This window comes from Acanthopagrus latus, chromosome 16, assembly GCF_904848185.1.
Source record: "Acanthopagrus latus isolate v.2019 chromosome 16, fAcaLat1.1, whole genome shotgun sequence".
In the NCBI taxonomy this organism is placed as follows: Eukaryota; Metazoa; Chordata; class Actinopteri; order Spariformes; family Sparidae; genus Acanthopagrus; species Acanthopagrus latus.
This window is the reverse complement of record NC_051054.1, coordinates 23,310,720-23,319,059: the sequence shown is the minus strand read 5'-3', so window position 1 is coordinate 23,319,059 and position 8,340 is coordinate 23,310,720.

Sequence of the window (8,340 nt, the reverse complement as noted above, 5' to 3'; positions counted from 1 at the left end):
TTGAGAAAAGGCGACAGGAAAGAGGGTGGAAAGTATGGCAGCAAACCAACAGAACAGCACTGAGTGGGATTTCACAGAGTGAGGAATCCTGCTTGAGGCAAACACACAGCAATAGCTTACTCGCTCATCAAAACAATCTTGTTAAAAAGAGAACTTTGAGAAGGTTGGGCTGTGTGTGTGTTTTTGTAGACAGACACACACTCCACTTAGCTTGAGTCATTATCAGCTTGCGTTTCATCCAGTAAGCCATCCAAGTGTCCAGATGGTCAGAAAAGCTGCTTCAATGCTCTCTCTCTTTCTCCCTTCTTGCTACACACTCTCGTTTGGAAAAAAAGAAAGGTTATGCCAGCGACTGACTGAAGCCAAATAGGAGAGGGATACAAATTGGATATCTGGTGGATATGGACTGAAAGAGAAACTTCCCAAGACCATAAAGCTGAAGTCAGATCAGTTACCACTCCTGCTCGGTCTCTTTCTGTTTTCTGCTTGGATGATATAGAATTCAAATAAAAAAAGGGACAGAATTTAGTTCGACCCATCTCTATTATTGTCCTTGGTGAAAGAGCCAGCAGGCTGACTGCCCAGTGTCTGCTCTGAGGGGGGCAGATCCCCAAGTACACCAGTTTTAAGTGAATTGGAATGGTTTGCCTTTTGTTTATAGCAGTCGTCGAATGCAAATATCCCTCAAAGATGAAAAAAAAAAAAAGGTGCAGCATTATTATCTTTGCCCAGTCTGTTACAGGCGCCCATTTTTCAGGCTCCTGGAACTTGGTGGATGGAGAGGGCTAATGGTCGGGGTTAAGGAGACCAGAGGCGATATATCTGTGATATATCTGCGATATAAAAGTTGTTGGAGCAGAGACACAGGAACTCAGTAGCCATACTTGTCATTTAGGGATGTGCGGCCATCTCCAGTCTGACCTACAGGTAAGAAAGAAGAAGATGTAGCATCATAAGGGCTCCCAGTTACATACCAAATCATGTTGTATCACCTTCTCAAAAGACTCAATTCTGAATAAAGGGCTTCAAGGAGACCCATAAGGCTTTTTTATTTTTTGTTCCAGTGCATGCAAAACAACATTTGGGTCTACTATAATGCATTTATTCTGTTTATTTTGCATTATTATAGTTGATCACTGCTTTAAGTTATAAGATATAATGTAAAGAGACTTTGCTGATTAAAGCAAACATTGCTGCTAACACCGTTCCATTTCAGATTCAAATAGTTTGAATGGTCGCTGGTATATGGATGTCTGGAGGACATGGTAATGTGATGCTGACTTAGTCTATACTTGAGTGGGAATGGTCTGCTGGAAATACCATACTTAAACATTTGTTTAGTAGGCATTTTGTGGTATATACTAATTGAGTTTGGAGTAAGCAGTACATTAGCAGGGTTCTCCCCAGACGATGGAACGGTGGCGCTGCGCCGCTATACTGCTAGCTCCGTCCGTCCACTGCCTGACCGCGAGGAGCGTTCCCTCCCCGCCCCGTCTGATGATGGCGACCGTCCCATTTGCTTAATTTATACCTTAGCACATAGTTTGGCACATAAGAATTAATTTAGCATAGCTGTGCTATTGTTGTTAGCACTGCTGGTCCAGGTGTGTGTGAGCTGACCAATCAGAGCAGACTGGCTTTTCGGGAATGGGGCCTTAAATTATTTTGGATTATTTTCACGGCATCCACAGTTGTATAGTTCCATATGTGTTGTAATAACTACAACATGAACTGTTCTCAACCGAAGAAGAGGAGCTTGTTGTTCTTTCTTGAATGTTATGTTGTTCTTTTGGTGTATGACTTCCTGTCTGCTCTTTGCTGAAATAGGCTGAACTGCTGCATCGTGGATCTGGCATCCGCCAAAACAGAAGTCCTCTATATCTGCTGGAGCTGGGATGGAGCAGATACGCAGCGCAGTGGACACGGGGGAACTTAACATATAGACCGGAGTGAAACCTATCAGCTGGACCACACACGTAGCTGGTGGAACCGAGGGGTTAGACGGGGGAGAATACAGTGTTGAGGCACTGGACAGTATGAGAAAAATGATGATGTACACCTATTCTAGTAGTGACCCAAAAGAAAACGATGAACCTGAACGTGAACATAGTGTCCTCTTTAAAATCCTTTGAACAATTTTACCCATTTGACTGGGAGTACAGTACAGCACTCATACTTTTTGTAATCAAACTTTCAATCATCCCAACATGATCCATCTGGCACCCGTTTCAAAGTTTATTGTTTTTTGTTCAAGCTTATCTTATCAATTTGAACTTCCTGAGTGGTAAATGGTAAATATATAAACTTGCGTTTATATAGGGCTTCTCAAGTCTACTGACCACTCGAAGTCAGTACTTGCCACATTCACCCATTCATACATTGATGGGAGAGGCTGCCATGCAAGGTGCCAACTGCACATCAGGAGCAATTTGGGATTCAGTATCTATCTCTAACTCAAGGGCAGCTCAGCTCAGCCAGGGGGAGCTAGGATTCGAACCAACAGCCTTCCGATCACACTCCGAACACACCACCCCCTGAGCTGCAGACGCCCAAATAAATCAATGAAAATGAAATTGTTGCTGCAGAAATGGACGCTATAGTAAATGTGTTGATTATGCAATTATTAACACCTATATCATCTTAGGAATGGCAAATAGCATCTTATAAGGACTTGAAAGAGCCATATTACATATTTTACAAGGACCTTAATCAAGTTATCCTAAAAACCTACTTTATGTTGCACAGTGTGTTTTCATATCTGACTAGCAGATACTGCTTCCATTTACAAGGTTTGAACACTTGTTCAGACAAGGGCTTAAAGGGATATTCCGGTGTAAGTTTAATCCATGTCCTAACACACCTTGACACTAAGTAGGATCCCCCCTCGTGGGATAAAGTTTGCGGACCGCCAGCTTACATAGTTTTAGCATCCTCAGAAATGACTGCACAACAACAATACGCTGCAGTAAATGGGTCCAAGTATAAATCGCCATCAAAAAGCCACAAATAATGCTCAGAACAGCACCAAACTTCAGCAACAGTACAAATAGGGTCTCAGCACACAGTCCGGGGCATCTAACATTTGATATCGTTGCCGGATTTGTCGGAAAAGATAAACAAAACTCACCACTCGAGAAGCCTCCTTGTTGTGGGGAAGCCCTGTGAGTCGATTACCAAGTGCAGTAGAGTCCCACAGTAATGATATTCACTGAGCTGAGGAACTCTACTGCACAACGAGCCTGCAGCTGAAGAGGTGAGATTTGTTTGTCTTTTCCGACAAAGCCAGACCCTCTTTCCAATGTTGCTGAAGTTTGGTGCTGTTCTGAGCATTATTTGTGGCTTTTTGATGGCGATTTATACTGGGACCCATTTACAGCAGTGTATTGTTGTTGTGGGGGGGGTGGGGGGGGGGGGTCCTGCTCTGTGTCAAGGTGTGTTAGAACATGGATTAAACTTACACTGGAATATCCCTTTAAAGACTTTGACAAAGTACTTATATCTCACTTGTCAGAATGAAGAGCAATAAGGTTAAGGATAAACTGTGACCTAAGAACATGGTCAATTGGTCAAAAAGTCTTGCGAAACCAATGCAAAAAGTCTGATGAGTTCAGGTGTTTTACCTGCAGGTGGCATCCACACACAGTAATCAGGGTCGTCCTCTGGATACCGTTCTGAGAGCTGCACCGGTGGCTGTGGAGGCACAATTAATTTGGTCAGACTTCTTCTACTTTTGTATGATGTGTGTTTTCTTGTGTGTGTGTGTGTGTGTGTGTGTGTGTGTGTGTGGGGGGGGGGGGTCCTACCCTGCTGGGGCCCATCACTTTTTTCTTCAAATTCTTTCTGGGGCCAGGCTGTGCTGCTGGCTCCCCATCACCTTCTGCTTTGGGCTCTATGCAGATGTAGGTAGAGTACATTCCACATTATCACCAATAACCAACATGGGAGAAATGGAAACATTAAATGGAAATAATAAAACATAGGACCCACCTGGACTGGATGGAGCAGCAGCCTCGCTGTTGCTGCTGCAGTGAGGAACCTGCTCCACTGCTTTAGCAGCCTCTTCATCTCTCCGCTGTTTATGACTTTGCTCTAATATGAAGACATACAAACAAAAATATAGTGTAATGATAGCATATACACTGATCTACAAGTTTAAAATAAATCAACATTCCATTTATAATCTACTTTGCATGTGTAATCATTCTATAATTTTCAGTCCAACAAGATTAGTACCTGTAATTGTAACATTAGTGAGTGACAGAGACAGATATTAGCTGACTGCTTTGTAGTACTGTAAAAAATACTTCTACTTGTTTGAAAAACTACTACTACTTATATGAAAACATAGACAGCAGCATGCTTTTTGTATGTATTACATAGCTACTGCCACCTAGTGGCAGATTAACATGACATTAAAACCTCTGAACATATTAAGAAGAAATCAGTAAACCAAAATACAGAAGGTACACTTCTTCCTGTTTTTCTGCATTAAAGGGTAAGATCGTACTAAAATGACAATCCAGTCATTATCTACTTGACTTTATGCTAATGGAAAGTTGATGAAGTTTGGTACGCCACAGAACATTTACACCCCCGTCACGGGAGCTCTTGCACAGACTTCAGATGGGATGTGTGCTAATCTTTTAAGTTTGGCACCTACAGTGAAAATTTGGGCTTTAAAAAGGGTGTACATGATGTCTTTTCAAGGGCTGATTGCAGGGCTTTTGGAGATTTGGATTACACCAGATGAGCTTTATGGAGCCATTTCATGCTTTTTATTTCAGGTTTTTGTTTACATTTTGAAACAGTTCCAAATCTACTTCAGCTGTGTAGAGAATGCTGCAACACTGCTGTGAGCTCAAGAAATGTTTTGAGAACTATGTCACTTCACTTAACTTTCCATCCGCATGGGGCAGTGCACATAATGGTTACGTTTTCATTTTGGGTGAACTTTTCCTTTAATGTCTACTTAAAAACCCTTCCTCCTTCAGTGGCTTCAGTCTTTTTACCTTTCGGCTCTTGGGACGGTGCTGTTGGTTGCCGTCTTCGCTGCTCTGCAGCCTCAGAGCTCTCTTGAGACATAAATGGACAACACTCTACTGAGTCAACATTCATCTCTGTGATCGTTGTACACTCTTCGTCATTATCCTCATTTTTCTCTTCTTCCACCTCCTCTTCTTCCTCCTCCTCTTCTCCACCAGATGGAAGTGCTTTCATGTTGAAGAGCTCTGCGGGCAAGTTTGGGCGCTTAGGAGGCAACTTCTACAAAAGATAAGAAAACATCAATGGTGAAAAGAGAGGACGAGCAACAGACAGAAAAGTAATGCAATGTTTTCAGAGGGATGAAGGAGTTGGATGATTCAACTGAGTTACCAAACATGAGAAACAACACATACTCCAATGGTGCCGGTCTTCAGTTTGAATTTGCTTCCTCCTTTCATGGCACCAAACAGCGGTAAGGTCTTTTTAGGCTTCTCTTGCTCTGAGCTACCACAGTCACACCAACACACATAGAAATAAGTGTTTAAATGTGGATTTTCTCAAAGGTTTCATCACTCAAGAGAATGCTTCTCTGAAGCTAAAAAAACACTTCACCAGTTTTGTACTTGTCGTCTATATCATCAAAATGGAAATGAGCCGATATTTAAGGACTTTGGGTATTTGTTTAAATAACATTCTCAGGTATTCTTGAGCAACCAGCGATTGTAGCACCATCTCGAACCTCGGCTGCAGTGATGGCATCTGTGCAGGCCGTGTGAGTTCAACCAGCTTGCGCAGCCTCTGGGCATCTTTGCGCAAATCAGCTACATGCACATGAAGCTTCCTGCGCTCCACGGCATCCATCGCTGCCTCACTTCTCACTGCAGTCATAAAGGCATCCAGCGGGTCCTCAGTAGAAGAGTCGGAGGAGTCTGAGATGAAAGGGAAGAAACATACAATAACAAAGAGCACATCTATAGAGTATAGAGTATCTATAGGTAGTGTGGCATCTGACTACACACAGGCGATCATGACTCACTTCCCCTATTAGCACTGAGCTTCTTTTGTGTCTCTGCCAGCTCCTTCTCCACCTCTGACAGTTTGGCCACCTACATGAAAATCAAATACATGAATGTTACCACAGAAGCATAAATACACCGCGCAGAATGGAGTTGTTTCCAAAGCCACATGAAGTTGATTCTCATATTATTTTCAGAACACAGAGCAGTTGCACTTTTTTTTTTTTTTTTTTACAGAGAGGACACATGGGCACCTCTTGTGAGATTTATGAGACTGTGGCTACCACAGGGGAGCAAGCTAAAGCTAAAGCTAAATCTAAAGGTTGTCAATTCACCAGTCAAATTACATTTGCAACAGAAGGTGAAATCTTCTGAGTTTGGCGATTGCCCTGTTGTTTCTTCTGGCGTCACCACAGTTTGACATTTGTGATTGTGGATGAAATGTCCCAGAAAACTACTGAATGGACTTCCATGAAATCTTCAATTACTGCCATCACCAGGGCAAGTCTGGTTTATGACAAGACAATGACTTTACCATCAGCATCTGCTGTATTTTGGTTTAGTGTTGATTTGAAGATGTTAGCATGCCAACATGCTTAAATAAGAAAATGGTCACTCTCTACCATGTAACATGCTGATTTTAGAGTTTAGCTGAGGGTACAGTCTCACTAGCATGGTTGTAGACTCTTGAGTCTTGTTTATCATTAGATATCATTACACAGATGATGTGTGCAGTTTCAATCATGCTAAACACAAAGTATAAATACGACAAACATGATTCATATAAGGTGGTATTGCATATCAAATGAATATCTGAAAGGGTTTCAATATTCATTACCTCATTAAGACCAACTAACACAAAATTAGCGATGTGCCAACAGGACAACCTCTGTCAACAATTATGAGAGGTTGGTGACAGTTCATGTTTCAAGATCACTTCAAACAAGGTGGCTCAGTAAACTGTGTTGATAAATGTGAGGTCATGTCTTGTTGCTGTTATTTGCAATTGTCAAAGCTAATCCCCCTCAGAGCTATCAGGCCTGAGATAACTCAGATGGCAGATTTCAGTGGAGAGAAAATACTTGACTATGGTCAAAGGTAAATTAACTTTGACGCGTTTGTCCTTAACACATAGTACACAAGCCTTGTTAAATGTATCTTTTTATAACAATCAGAAATGTTATGCAATGCAATCTTGAGTCAATTTTTCCCTGTGCTACCAATGGCGTTGAATATCAATATTTTTCAGGGCATTATATAAAGTTAGAAATTCCAGCAGAGACAAAAGCAGATTTTTACCAATGATTCGTAGGTTTCAGGCCGCTCCTCAATCTTTCCTGCCTTTTTCATTCTCTCCTGCCTCTTCTTCTCCACAGTGCCGGTTCGATCCAGGAAGGTGTCATCGTCACTGTCGTAGTAGTCCTCATCTTCCCAGTTCTTCTTCTTGCGCTTGCGTGACACTGAGACGTATGACAGGAAAAACTATCACTGCAGTAGTCCTAACAACAAGCTACAACATCTCCAGATAGTGGGATCATAATTCACACCTGCTTCCTGGCGCAGCAGCCCCCTGGCTTCCAACATTCGGCAAGCCTCCAGGCAGCACTGGATGGCTGCGTCTTTCTTCTTTCCTGTGTGTGTCACCTCAGCAACCAGCTGCCGCCCCATGGCATCGTCTACAGGAAGCCTGACAGAAACATCGGCATCAACTGTGTGACTGTGAAACTTCTTTTGTAATCTTTAAAATCCTAATACCAGGGGTTTCATGTCACTTACTTTATTCTACAGAGCCAGCTGCCATGGCTTTTATCCTCATACTCAAACTCCAGCTCCTCACCTAAAATAAAGGATGTCAAAGTTAAGGTCAAGAAATTAAATTGACATAAGAACACAACAATAACGACAGAGGAACTAGACATCTGTGGATTAAAACAGCCTTCACACCTTCCCGGTCATAGAAGCCCTGCAAAGCCTTCTTTGGGTCTTTCAGGTAGGCAGCTTCCTGGTCCTCTTGGAACTCGGTTGAAAAAGGGTTTTCCTCATTTTCATCTTCCTCTGGAACAGCCTCCTCAGCTGGAAGGGGATTTAAGACGAGAGATTAAATGAAAGCAAAGGAGAGAACAGAAGGATTAATGTGCGTCCGTAGTTACTAGCCTTCAGAGAAAGTTGACACCGACACACTCAGCACTAAGTCAACACAGATAACATGTAACATGCTGTAGCATAATCCTCCAACCAGCTCACCAATTCCCCAGGAACAGCCTGAGTCTTCATTTGACAGTTTGCTCCTGCTCTTGTTGCCTTCCCCTTCCCTGCCTTGCTCCTTCTCCTCCTCCTCCTC